The sequence below is a fragment of the Phacochoerus africanus genome, chromosome X (assembly GCF_016906955.1).
Source record: "Phacochoerus africanus isolate WHEZ1 chromosome X, ROS_Pafr_v1, whole genome shotgun sequence".
Classification (NCBI taxonomy): Eukaryota; Metazoa; Chordata; class Mammalia; order Artiodactyla; family Suidae; genus Phacochoerus; species Phacochoerus africanus.
The window spans coordinates 98,616,606-98,631,212 of NC_062560.1; the positions used below are offsets into that span (position 1 = coordinate 98,616,606).

The following is a 14,607-nucleotide window of genomic DNA, read 5'->3' on the forward strand; positions in this document are numbered from 1 at the left end:
GAAGGAAAAGGTCAAAGCAATAATACAGGCTAGAGCTGATGGTGACTTGGACCAAGTTGACAGCTGCGGCCATGCTGATAGGATATTTTACTGATGGATTGAGTGTGGAGTACTAGAGGATAATGACTGTTTTTGTCATGGGCAACTGAGTAATTGTTCATGAAACCTGGGGATGAACAAGAGTTCAGTTTTATCTTATTTTTTTTTGTCTTTTTGTCTTTTTAGGGCCACATGGATGGCACATGGAGGTTCCCAGGCCAGGGGTCTAATCAGAGCTGTAGCTGCCGACCTGTGCCAGAACCACAGCAACTCCAGATCCGAGCCTCGTCTGTGACCTACACCACAGCTCACGGCAACGCCAGATCCTTAACCCACTGAGCGAGGCCAGGAATCGAACCTGCAACCCCATGGTTCCTAGTCAGATTCATTTCCGCTGCGCCATGATGGGAGCTCCAAGAGTTCAGTTTTAGATGGTTCAGTTTGAATGGCCTAACTAAACATCTAAGGGGAGAAAATGAGTAGGCATTTGATACTTGACTCTGGAGATTAGGGGAAAGACTAGAGCTATAAATATATTTTTGAGAGTCATCAGTATATAGATAGTATTCAAAGTCATAGGATTAATTAAAATCACCTAGGATATAGTGTACATGAAATAAAGAAAAAAAGAACCAAAGATTGAGATCTAGGACCCTCCAATACACAGAGAACAAAGAGATGAGGCAGTACCAACAAAAAACACTAAGGAGAGGCCAAGGAAGTAAGAAGAAAACCCTGAGTCTGCTGTGTCTCAGAAACCAAGTAAGGAAAATGTCTCAAGGATAAAGTGATAGACAATGTCAAAAGCTGCTGATAGGCCAAGTAAGATGAGGCCTGAGAATGGTCTGATTAATTTGGCAAACTGAAGATAAGTAGTAACATTGATAAGGGAATAAGTGGAATGTCTGGAGAAAAAGTCAGATTAAAGTAGGTTCAGGAAAGATTGGAAGATAAAAATTGGAGACAATGAGTATGGACAATTCCTTTGAGAAGTTTCCAATAAAGGGACATAAGATGCTCTTGCTAGGAGGAAATCATTCATTTTTTTCCTTCTTGAAAACAGGAATGGAGAACATCTCATACAAAGGCTTGATCCTGTTGTTACTTAGATTTTTCTCATACCACCTTTGTAACAGTAAGTATTCTTATTTGAGGGATGCAGGCCAGAGTATTTTAGGATTATATTTATCAAAGGACACCATACCAAAGTAGAACATTTTTCTAAGACAATTAGAAACTATCAAAGTTTAGTATTACTGGTGATTACTTTAACAAATACTTCTCATCTGCTCAAATTGTTTTGCAGAGCTATCTCCACCTTTTCATATTTCCAATGAAATATTTTTTAAAACCGGCCATTTCTCAAGGCTATAGAACACTCTCCTTTCTATCTATGTACAATCTGAGATTTCATTTTTTTCTTCTAAATTTGTCTTCTGCAGCAAAAGTAATCAGAAACAACTTTATATTTTTATAAGACACATTAATGTGTCTATTGGTTTAGAAACATGATTGGAGATCTGAATCAAGGGATGCTAGAAATTCTGGTTCTAGTCTTAATTTCAGCATGCAGAATGGGAATACAAAGCCTTTATTGTATTTTGAAAACTTTGAAACTGAAGGATCAAACAACGTAACTACATACCTCCAGTGGCTTCCAATAAGTGCCTATCTTTAGGCAAGAGGATTTGTATTCTAGCTTAGATTGGCAGACTATTTGAGACTCAGACCATGGAGGGTCCTATTTCATCTTTCTGGCTTTTGCTGTTTGCTTCTTCTCCCTCATGCCCCTCTCTTTCCTGGTCTTCTCTTTTTCTTTTCTTCTATTTTTATTGTTCCATTTTCTCCTTCTTTTCCTCTTTCTTATTGATGTTTTCTCTTTTCCATTAAGTGGAAATAAATATATTTTTGGATCACTGGCTATCCTTATTTTAAAAACACTGGAGCATTCTCTCTTCTCAAAACATTTTCATTAGTTCTTTGTCTTCAGAATAATATTTTCCGTGCATCACTTGAAGATTATAACAATTGTGTAAACTTTAAAATTTATTTTTTAAAGTGCTTATGACCAAAAGAAGTTATTTTTTACTTATACGTAAGCAGAGTTTTATTTTCACTGGCCTGATTGCCTTTCATAAAAATGAGTTTCCTGCTTTAAGAAGACTGGTTCTTTATAATTCATTTACTTAAAAGCTCCAAATCCACTTCATAATTTTAAGTGCTAGTTCTTCCAAACCTCCTATTTTCTCACTGTCTTTGATAGCTGCCTTTGAGCCTGGGTTAGACAATGTTTCCTAAATGACTTTAAAGTCTTCTCATCAAATAGAACCTCAGGAGTTCCTGTCGTGGCTCAGCAGTTAACAAACCCGATTAGCATCCATGAGGACACAGGTTCCACCCCTGTCCTTGCTCAGAGGGTTAAGGATCCAGCGTTACCGTGAGCTGTGGTGTAGGTTGCAGACGCGGCTTGGATCCCATGTTGCTGTGGTTCTGGCGTAGGCCATTGACTACAGCTCCCATTCGACCCCTAGCCTGGGAACCTCCATATGCCATGGGTGCGGCCCTAAAGAGACAAAAAGACAAAAAAACAACAAAAAAAAGAACCTCAGAGTCTCTATTTCTATGGGTTGTGCCTTTGATTGCTGTATCGACACTAATGTGGTCATAGGCATCTCTCCAGATCTTCATTTCACAGACATTTCCTGAGCATTTTGTACTCAAGGCTATAGACATGAAAATAAGCAAGGCACAGAGTTCCCTGCCATCAAGTTTACTGAAGGAGAGCAAAACAAAACAAAATAGTTACTCACTACACACTTAATAGAATGTCCAAAATCCAAGACACTGACATCAAATGATGGCAAGGATATAGAACAATAGGAACTCTCATTCACTGCTGGTAGGAATGCAAAATGGTATAGCCGCTTTGGAAGGCAGTTTGACAGTTTCTTATAGAACTAAACACAGTCTTACCATATGATCCAATGACCATGCTCCTTGGTTATTTACCCAAAGAAGTTGAAAATTTATGCTCACACAAAAACCTGTATACAAATATTTGTAGCAGCATAATTCACATTGTAAAAACTTGAAAGCAACCAAGATGTCTCTCAGTAGATGAATGGATAAATAAACTGTAGTACATCTGGACAATAGAATATTACTTGGTACTAAAAGGAAATGAGCTATCAAGTCATAAAAAGACATGGAAGAACCTAAAGTGCTTATTACTAAATAAAAGAAGCCAATCTGAAAAGGCAATATACATTATCATTCTAATCATATGACCTTCTGGAAAAGGCAAAACCATGGAGAGAGTAAAAAGATCAGTGGTCGCCAGGGGTTGAAGTGAGGGGAAAGGAGGACTAGGCAGAGTGCAGAAGATTTTTTAGGGCAATGAATTCACTCTGTAAGACATTATAATCATGGATACATGTCATTATACATTTGCCCAAACCCATAGATTATACAATACCAAGAATGAACTCTAATGTAAACCATGGACTTTGGGTGATTATGATGTGTCAGTGTTGGCTCATCAGCTGTACTTCTCTGGTGGGGGATGTTGATAATGGGGGAGGCTATGCATGTGTGGGGACAGAAGGTATACGGGAAATCTCTGTACCTTTCTCTTAATTTTGATACAAACCTAAAACTGCTCTAAAAATAAAGGCTTTAAAATTAAATTATATAAATTTACAGTTAAGTTAATTATAATATAAGCAAAATTAATAAACAAAATAGTTTAAATAGTTACTATAAAGTGTGAGCCTTCTCTCAGGCTACTGGCAGAAATATGAATTGGTAGAGTCTTTTTTGGAGGAGATTTAGCTGAGATTACTAGCTGTCTTCTAATATTTATTCTCCTCTCCTTGAGTAGTAATGAAACCTCCATGTTTTAGCTGGGCACATGGCTATACAAAATGAAGGCTATTGTGACATGTGATTCAGTTCTTCCTAAGAGATATAAACAGATGTAAACCCAACCTCTGGGCCCTGCCTTTAAAGAGACTAGACCATTTCTCCCCTTCCCCTTTACCCCTTTCTACATCTTGCCTCTTAGAATGTGGTACTGGTAGTGAGCCACTTTGATCAAGCAGATGAGGGAAACACCCTAGACAAGGCAGAGCAAGTCTGGACCTCATGCAATAAAGCTGCATACTCTTCATGCGGCCCTGGATTAGCTACCTCCAGTTGTATGAGTAAAATTAACCACTTTCTTATTTAAGAAGAGCCTGCAACCTAATTAGAGGAGCATTTTGCATTGTGTATAAAGATCCTTTAAAAGTTTGTAATATTTTAAGCCCAAAATTTCAAGTAATCAAAATATGCACTTGTACAGTACAACTCCTCATTTTCTACATAGCCTTTGACTCAGTTCATTTCTGCAAAGGGCTACATTTAAGCTATGTAGCACTTTCCTTGGCTAAAGTCTCCAACAAGATACCTGGTGGGAAAAAATCATATGGAACCACTCCACTTGCAAATATTATAATAACAAAATGCTGAAATAGGAAATTTTCACAGTGACAAGATACAATGTGACAACACTTCAATGTCCCACTTTGAGGCCTTCAAAGTCCTAAGTAAGTGCTAGAGAACTCTCTCTGGCCATCTGGAGATTCTGCTAATATGAGCTGCTTTCAGCTACCAGCATTTTTTCCACCATCATGAGATGCTGCCACAGTTTTCTAAATGATGTTCTGATGGTGCACTCACATATTTTTAATTCTATGCTGCTTCATTTTTTCCAGATATTGACAGCTCATCTCACATGCTTTGGTTATGATCAAAATGCCCTGGAGTTCATTTCCTCTCAACGAATCAGTACTAATTCTACCAATAATGTACACTGTTCTTCCTGCAAAACTGCTAGCTAAAGGAGATGGCTGATTCCATAGTTAGAGAGTAATCACTTCTGGATGAGCTAAGTCAAACATGCCTAGAGAAAAGAGAATTACTTGTAGTAGAATCACACCTATAGAAGCATGGCTTTGTCTTTCTCTGACTGAGCATCCATGGGAGAGTTAGAATGACTAACATTTCCTACCCTCTAACCCTGCTTCATTCCTTAGAAGTGACCAGTCTGTTCTTTAGGAACTCCTAGGCCCTCCTGATACTCTTGATACTTACTACCAAAAGACAATGAGATAAATGTATAAATTTAAACACACAAGACACACTTGGCTTCTATCATCTATCACCATGGCTTATATTACAGATGAGAAAACAGGCCAGAGAAGTTAAGTGATTTTTCCATAATCTCCTTTCATTCTAGTTTATGTTTTTAAGTACTGCTGCTGTGATCCTTTTTCACTTTTGCAAAGACTTGACTTTTTCCCAAATCCATCTGGCAAATTTTGCCTTCTTCCTTTCTTTATTCAATCCAGATTGGCTTACACACCCCTAAACTAAAATTGCCCCTATGCATTTTTATCATAAATTCCTAACAAAACCCAAATGCTAAATGAATCCAACTATCAGATTTTCTCTGTGCCTCTATCTGAGCAGTTGAGCTCTGAAGGAAGTCCTACAACAGATTAGTTCCACGATAAAGTTATAATGTTCAATTCCATTCTTGACAAAATTCCCAACTTCTTTCAGTGTCTTCACTCCTCTCATCCCCTCTCCCCTGATCTCAGCACATGACTTTGCCTCTTTAACAACAAAATTGAAATTTCAAGATGGAAATTCCCTCATCTTCTTGATTCTACATTTTCCCACATCCTCTCTTCCATCTCTACTTCTATAATAAAGGAACATCTTTCCTACTAAGGTAAAATTTCTCATGTGTGTTGTGGATTCCAACCCTGATCACATTATCAGGAATTTAGTTTTTTTCTTCTCTCTTATATATCTTCAACATACATGAGATACTGAAATATATGTATGATATATAAATTTTTAGTTGGATATATCCATTAGCATTCAAACATGCTCACTTCTCCCAAAACTTAAAAAAGGATATCTTGCCCATATATTTGTCGCCAAATACTACCCCAATACCCATCTTTTTTATAGCCAAAGAGGTGTCTATATTTGCTATCTTCACACACCCTCACTCACTCTTCATCACTATATTCTCTTCTGGCTTCTTCCTTCATCCCACCACCAATCCAGGACTCTTCTAAAACTGGTCCCATTGGGATAACTAATGGTCTCCATGTTACTGAATCCAATCAATATTTTTTATCACAATCTTAGTGGCATTAACCTTTTTACCTTCTTAAAACACTGTTCCTTTGGCTTTTCTCACACGGGTTTCCCAGTTTTCCTTCTACCTCTCTGGCCATATTTTTCACTTCATTTTTAGGCTCATCCTTTATTAATCATAATATTAAACGAAGTTCTTTGAAGCCCTCATCTCTTTTGACTTTGTGTTCTCCATAGGTAATTTTAATTTACTCCCAAAGCTTCCATTACCATCTATATGCCAGTGACTTTCAAACATATTTCTCATTTGAGCTCCTGTTCTGAGCTCCAGACCTGTATGTCTAATTGTTTCTCAAAGTTTTCATTTGGAAGCCTCAAACACACCTCAAATGCAAAAATATCAAAGACAAAAATCATGATTTTTCATCTGAAAATGGGTCCTCTTGCCAGAGGGGTAATAGTTTCAAGGTATAGTAGTCCCATCTCACTGATTGGCAGTGGTGTCCATTCAACACTACCAGTCAGAAACCAAAGAATTACCCTAGACACAATCCATTTTTCAGACATCGCTTGAAACTACTTACATGTGTCTCCTTCCCATGCTAGTCCAAATCACCACCATCATTTGCCTGGACTATTACAATAGCTTCTTAATACATGCCCCTGAATTTACTCTGGCCCAACTGAATTTCCATAGTGCAGGCAGAGTGCCTTTCCTCTGTTTTCCAATGGCAATTATGATTATGCACCTTCCTCACTGAAAATTCTTCAAGGCTTCTTTTTTTATCATGGGATAAAGATAAAAATGTTTGTCTTGTTTCTCAAGGTCCCAAGTACTGTGGCACCAGACTACTTATACACATGCTTTTTGTACATTCTATTTTGTGTTCTACGCTCTTCTTGGAATATTCGTATCTTTTCCCATCCCCCTTGGACGAGGTAACTTCTACTCTTATTATTTTCTTCATTTTATACAAGAAACTGAGACACAGAAATGTTAAATAACTGACTCAAGACTACACAGATAGTAGGAAGAAGCAGTATCCAGACCAATCAGTCTGATCACAGAATCTGTGCTTTCAACTCATAATCTACTGCCACTGGAAACTTTCCTTCAAAGTAGTTAGAATTTAAAATTATACACTTATTATTGTTATTATTTGAATAATATTCATTAATTCTGGTTAATCGTAAGGTCCATGAGAATAGAAACTGCTTCTGCTTTTGTATTAGTATAAGGCCTGTCACATTGTCACTTAGGCAATAAACACCTGCCGATGAATGAATGCACTGATATGACTTTAAGACCGTGAACTAGTTATTTCCAGAGATCCTCCTATTTTGAAAAGCTGAGACTTCTGATTCAAAACAAAGTTACTAGTGCTCTATCGTGGTACCCTGATACTTCCACAATATTAGTCACCAATAATATCTTTAAGCTATGCAAATAACAAGCCTGTACTTATTAAAGAAAGTCATGGAGAAGAAAGTATATCTTCCTTAGAAGAGTGATAAATTCCATTTACGCGGATTTTGTTAGAACACCCACATAATCCTTTAATACATGATTTCAAAACACAGATGATGAAATTCAGTTTTCTCTGTTTCAAAGAACATGAATACACATGGGGATTATAAATATTCAAAACATCAATGCAACTTATGATCATCTTCCTTTCTTCTATTTCCAGTACCAAATGGGAGCATGACTTCCAAAGCAGTGTCCTAAAACAGAAACATAGGAATCGTCCTAGATTCCTTTCTCTCATTTATCTTCAACCATCATTTCATAGCCACACAGATCATAGATTCCCTTCTCTAAATACCTTTGTGATCCATCCATATCACTCCTTCTTCACTGCCATGACCCTGATCTTAAATATCACTGTCTCTTGACTGATGAACAGCAATAACCTCCTGATGCATTCTCCACCTTATCATAAATCAGATTCAGGCCATTTTCAATGCTATAGCCAGTGTGATCTTTTCGAAGCACAAATATGTCCATTAAATCTTACTCTCAGTATCATCTCCTAACATCTTAAAACGTAGGGTCTTATATTTTTAAGTTGTTGGTTATGCAGTTCCCCCAATACCAATCCTGCTCTACCTAGCCTAATCATTGATTACCCCTAGTCACTGAGAGCTCAGGTAGCGCACTTCCTTCTATAAGCTTTCTGTACTCCCTCTCCCAGACTGGATTTTGCTAGTTTTCTCTGTACTTTCTATTAAGATATTAGGGAATGAAATTCTGCAGTATGTTAAAAGGCATTCACAATTTAGTGAAGGGAGAGTCTCATAAATAGACAAGTATGTGTCAACATATTTTGAGATAATTATTTGTGTTTTGGTCTAAGTTTTGTTTTTCTTTTTTTATGTATTGTATTGTATTTTTTGTCTTTTGTCTTTTTAGGGCAGCCTCTGTGGTATATGGAGTTTCCCAGGCTATGGGTCTAATCGGAGCTGTAGCTGCCGGCCTATGCCACAGCCACAGCAACACCAGATCCGAGCCGCATCTGCAATCAGCACCACAGCTCACGGCAACACCGGATCCTTAACACACTGAGTGAGGTCAGGGATCGAACCCACAACCTCATGGTTCCTAGTCGGATTCGTTTCTGCTGTGCCGCAATGGGAACTCCTGGTTTAAGTTTTTCAATTCTCCCTCTCATTTCAAGAAGATTGTTAGACCTTTTTATTTTTCCTTACCTCACCAAAGGGAATTCCTCCTCCCTTGCTGCCAGGACTGAAAGTTTAAGTTGTCTACACAGACTTACCTTCTTGGCTTCTATATTTTCCAAACGCAAGCTCACGGGTGAGATTATGCTTGGGAGCACCAATGCAGGTCTCAAGAGGACAGATGAAATTCCTTTTAGGGTATTCAGGAGAGAATGGGACATATACTTTAGATGAGAAGAAGTCAGGGGTCTGGTAGAGGTTAGAGGTGGCAAGGACAACAGTTTAACATTTGATGGAAGCAGCCAAGGAAGGGCAAAAGTTCAGAGAAATTTTAATGAGTGTGCTGAGCCCTAGACACAGGCCACTCAATCTCAGCAATGATCCAGTCCCCCAAGTATGACACAGAAGCAGCAGCAGCAAACTTGAAAGGACCATCCCTGATTGAGACAAAATGGTATATCTGAGACTATATCATGGCATTGACAAAAAATTAATGATCAATGACCAAAAGGGCTTTCCCAGTATTTTGGTGTTTCCTAAGGCTCAGCATATTTGCTTAAGCCATTAGGAGGATCAAATATTGACTGAAATTGCATATCTTACATTTCTGGTAGAATGCTGAATACAAGGTAGCTTAAAGAACATTTTAAAATGTGAAATATTGGAGTTGCCGTCGTGGCACAGTGGTTAACGAATCCGACTAGGAACCATGAGGTTGCGGGTTCGATTCCTGGCCTTGCTCAGTGGGTTAAGGATCCGGCATGGCCGTGAGCTGTGGTGTAGGTTGCAGACGTGGCTTGGATCCTGCATTGCTGTGGCTCTGGCGTAGGCCAGCGGCTGTAGCTCTGATTCAACCCCTAGCCTGGGAACCTCCATATGCCACGGGAGTGGCCCTCAAAAAGGCAAAAAGACAAAAATTAATTAATTAATTAATTAAATAAAATGTGAAATATCTTACATATCCATGTTTGTGGTCTATTTCATGTGAACTTCATTTATAATAAGGTGTGGTAAGTTTCAAGAGAGAAGCAAGCACTTAGAAGCACAGAGAACAGGTACCTAATCTAGTCTTGGGAGAGGGAGAGTCAAATAAGAGTCCTTAGAGGAAGAAGCACCTAAACTTTCTCATAAATAAGGAGTAGGTGTTTGCCAAAGGGAATGTGGGAGAAGAATTTCTCCTCAATGATAACTGATTAAGCAAAAGCAGGTAAGTGAGAAAGCTTAATGAATTTAGGGATCTACAAGCAGTTTACTTTGGTTGCAGTGTAAGTGGTACATAGGCATGCCTTCTGAGCCATGTTAAAATTTGGACTTAATCCTGAGGGTTATAAACAGTACTGACAGGAAGAAGTGATATCATGGGAACTACCGAAGCAGAAGATTTCAAGGAAAAAGTCTTCAAAAGCCAAGTGCCTCACATGCCAATGAAGGGAAAGCATTGGAGGGAAGTAAGACAAGAACTAAAATGTGTCTGCTGTAGTTGGAAATAAAAAGTAATTAGTGACCCTGTTAAAAGCAGATATATGTGTGGACTCACTTTTTATGGAAGCTTGGTTGTACTAGGAAGGGTCAAGAAAAGTTTTTTTCTTTCCTTTGCTGAGAAAAGAATTCACAGAGAGGAAGAGGTTAAAAATAGAAGCGAGAAAAGGGACAATTATGCAAAAAGATCCCTGTAGAAGCAAGAGGAAAGCATGGAATCTAAAACAAAGGTGGAGAGATTGAACTTGGACTGACAGAGGGCTAGCTTTTCCTCTGAGATAAGACAAAAGCATGGGTGAAGATGCAAATCAATGTATGTACAAAAGATGGTGAGGTGGGTGGATAAGAAGTTCAGACACAACTGAACTCTTATTGTCTATGTAAAACAGGAGGCAAACTCACCTCCTGAGAACAAATGTGTAGTAGTTGAGTAAGAGACTTAAAAAGACAGGAGAAAGTTTGCAACAGCCAACAAAGAGGGTATAAAAGAGCAGAAGGAAATCCAGAAGAATCTGAATAAGGATATGTAGAAGGATGACCTGGTTAGCACCTCTTCATTTTTCAGATCTCAGCTCAGATGTCATTTGCTCAGTGAAGCTGAAGTGAAGCCTCTGTTACCTGCTTTTAGAGCACTGGCTTCCTTTCTTTTAAACACTTGTAATTGTTTTAATCTTATATTAATTTGTGGGATTATCTGATTAATTTCAACTCCATTAGACTACAAACTCAGTGAGGTCAGGAATCATGCTTATTTTGCTCACCATTGTATTATCTAAATCTTAGTTTCCCATCTCTAAAATGTGAAGAACATTGATCCCTCTCTACATGACCAGGATATGAATATAATTAGGTTAGCACCAAGCTAGACTTTAAGATATAATAAAGCAGGAACTTCAAATTCTTCACTGTTGATTCATCAGTGCCTAATATAGTAGATGACGCATAGTGGATACTCAATAAACATGTATGTAGACAAATGAAACCAATATGGCAGGACACCAAGTCTCCTGACTTCCATTCCAGTGCTCTTCCCACTTTACCACAACTACCCATATCAGATGTTTAATATAGTATAATTATTAGACATAATAATAATGGCCTATGCATATGCATTATTATGTTTTACTCAAGAAGAAAGTGAAGTTCCGAGAGATTAATTATCATGTATACGTTAAAGAGCAGGGATATGGTAGAATTAGAATTCAAGTCCAGGTCTGCCTGGCTCTTAAATCTGAGCTCTTTCTCCAATTCCACACTGCTTGCTGGTGTATTAAATGGTGAAAGATGTAATATATGAACTCTCCTAGAATGTGTACATTTGAAAGTCCTCCCAACCTCCTCACTGGCGAAGAAAAACAAAACAAGTGAAGTAATAATTTTAGTGGTGAAATCTTAGGCAAGGTGACTATGACAAGCCAATGAAGATGATATTTGTCAGCAGGCACCAATCAACTGCTTTCCAAATCATATCATGTAGGCACCTGCCTACCCACTCTGTAACTCCGTATGTTATCCATCTCCCCAGTATAAGCCTAGATCCCACAGGAAGAATGGAAGTCATAATTCTAAATCTTCTCAGTATTGCCTCCACAAGACCCTAGAAGCAGTATGGAATAATGGAGAAAGCACAAACATTGCAGCCACACAAATCTGGGCAAGACACTTCAGCTCTCTGTACCTCAATTTTCTTATCTATACATTGAAGACAGTAATACTTGGGGTTTAGGAAATGATTAAATGAGATAGCGCATATTAAATGTATGCAGCATAGTGGGCATAATAACCCAACTGTCATTAGCTACCATCAGCTTCTCCCATATCGAGGAGCCATCTCCTACTAACTCTTTGAGGACACTCTGAAAAATACATCAAAAGGAACAAGCAACCTATCTCACCCCCCACTGCTCCAAGTTCTAACAAAATACAGATGATGTTTCTCCAATTTTCAAAAAATGCCCTAAAAGCGGATTTTCATTTACAGGTAAGATCTTAGCATTGAAAAAACATAAAAAGAATCTAATAGTTGTTCTTTCTTTCCTTTGTTTAATCCTACAGTTTAAACAATCATTTTTAACATTTCTATTGCTTTTCACAACATCAGGCAGAGTCAGGACATCTGGCTTATTTTACAGATGAAGAAATTAAGATGGAGAGGGGGAAGGCTCCCCATTGCAAAGTCACAGGGCTATATGGGGAAGATCTAGAATTGAAAAACAGACCTCCTAGTCCTTAATTTATATAATAATAATAAATCCATTCAATTAAGTCTTGAACTCTCTAAAATTTCTATATTTTAATAAGATTTTAATAGAAAACAGATGATAAATACTCTGTATTCAATGCCCTGGTTTTATATATCTTTTTTAAATATTAGAAAAGGAAAACTAATCTGGAAGCATCCAAAATGAGTACAATGTATAAAAGCTATAGTCAGATTTAAGTGTTAACTGTGTATTCTTTCAAAGGAAAACAAGTATCAAATGTATAAAATTCACTCATTCATTTCAGAGCACATACAGTGAAAATTGGAATTTTTATTGTAATAAGCCTAATACATATGTAACCATAATATTCAAATAAACGAATCACCATATATAGAGATATGCATGTTCCATAAATTAAATGAAAATATCATATAAAAATAAATTAAATCATTAATTTTAGAGGAGCTCTATGGTTATTTCTAAGCTTAAGAGAAAAAAGTTACTACAAAGTGGAAGATTCTCATTTATAGAAAAAAAGTCACTTGGGAAATAATTTCAGAAAACTTCTTAACTCTAAAATACAACTATCCTTGCCATTTCTAAAAGACCAGATTTACTTATAAAAGGTATGGTTTTTATAGAAAATAAAGGTAAATAAAAAACAAAAATTAAAATCAATTGTTGTTTATACTGATTATTCAGTACTTATTAGTTTCATGCAAAAACTGCAGTATTTCCCCAAATTAATATTATGTCAAGTCAAACAATTTTTTGCCACAAAAGAGATTTGTAAGCCCATTTTAAAAGAGGTGAAGAAAGTGAAAGAAATAATTATTCCAAACAACTTATCTCTAATACCCACACTCCCTCCCCCAAATTTAAGTTCCATACTTACTGTAAGTGAGTAATGTGTCCAGTTACAATCAAATTCTTCTGCACTATCACTGAAATCTCTCTCAATGAACAGCTTCTTAGCTTAATGAATTTCAAATGACCTTAGAACTGAAGTCTTTATGTAGGAGGAGCTCTGCTTTATTCACCAAATGTACTGTCATGAGAAAATTTGCATTCAAAGCAGGTCAGCATTCAAGGTTATGTCTGTCAAAAGATTCAGAGGAAATCACAAAGTTCATCTGAGTGATTTTCTTTCCTTTTTTATTAGTTCCTGATATGGCATTTCAGCATGCCAATGTTATTTTACTATGTGACTCACCACACAGGGAATTAAAAGAAAATCCAAAGGTAAGTATGTGATTGCTAGGACCACATTGTTTCCTCAGAGTGCACTATTTAAAGTACTTCACTGTCTTGAGTTTCGAATATCTTTAAGTATAAAAAGCCATAAATGGAGAAGGATTTCAGAAACCTGGATTTTACTTTAGGCTCTCCTTCCCATAATCATCTGGGTGACCTTGAGCAATATCCTCAACTTCTTTAGGCTTCAGTTTCAAACAATTTATTGAATGGAACCTCAGAAGTCATCTAGTCTAACTTGCAGTGTCAAGCAAAAATTGCTTCTGCATTTTCCCTAAGAAATGGTCAGTTTTTCATTTGCAAAATTAGCAGTTAGAACTAGACGATGTCTAAGATTTCTTTGATTTCTAAAATCCTTGGCATTGTAATTAAAATTCAGTGCCAGCTACATTTTTCCCATTTAAAATTTATCAAGTAGTTCTCTACATAACCAAACAAGATTTTATTTCAGCCCAGATAAAATTTAAAAAAGAAACTCAGAGGTGGTTTAACTACCTGTTGGAATTTCCTGGTGCTCAGCAGTATAAGGACCTATGGCTCGGATTTGATCCCTGGCCCTGGAACTTCCACATGCCATGGCACAACCAAAAAAAAAGAGGGGGGGGGAATCAGATCACCATCAAATTTTCCCTCATCTTTCAAGTTGCTCCAGAGTTTTTTAATCCACCTCTGATTTAATCTGCATGACCAGGAATTATGCAAAGCTGTAAGAAGCCAGCCAGTATACTTTTGATCCTTTTCTAAAGTAGATGAAGTGATGTCAGTGATTTATTTCAAAATAGAAGTAAATTGAGACTGA

At 37.3% G+C, this 14,607-nt stretch overlaps 1 protein-coding gene across 1 annotated transcript in view; it reads right to left on the bottom strand.

Moving 5' to 3' along the window:
- Nucleotides 1-13,647, bottom strand: part of IL13RA2 (interleukin 13 receptor subunit alpha 2) — a 35,517-nt gene extending 21,870 nt beyond the window's left edge. The window contains exon 1 of the mRNA XM_047765790.1: nt 13,450-13,647. The gene's annotated coding sequence lies outside the window, so the exon portion shown is untranslated. The remainder of the gene's footprint in view (nt 1-13,449) is intronic.
- Nucleotides 13,648-14,607: the final 960 nt, after the last annotated feature.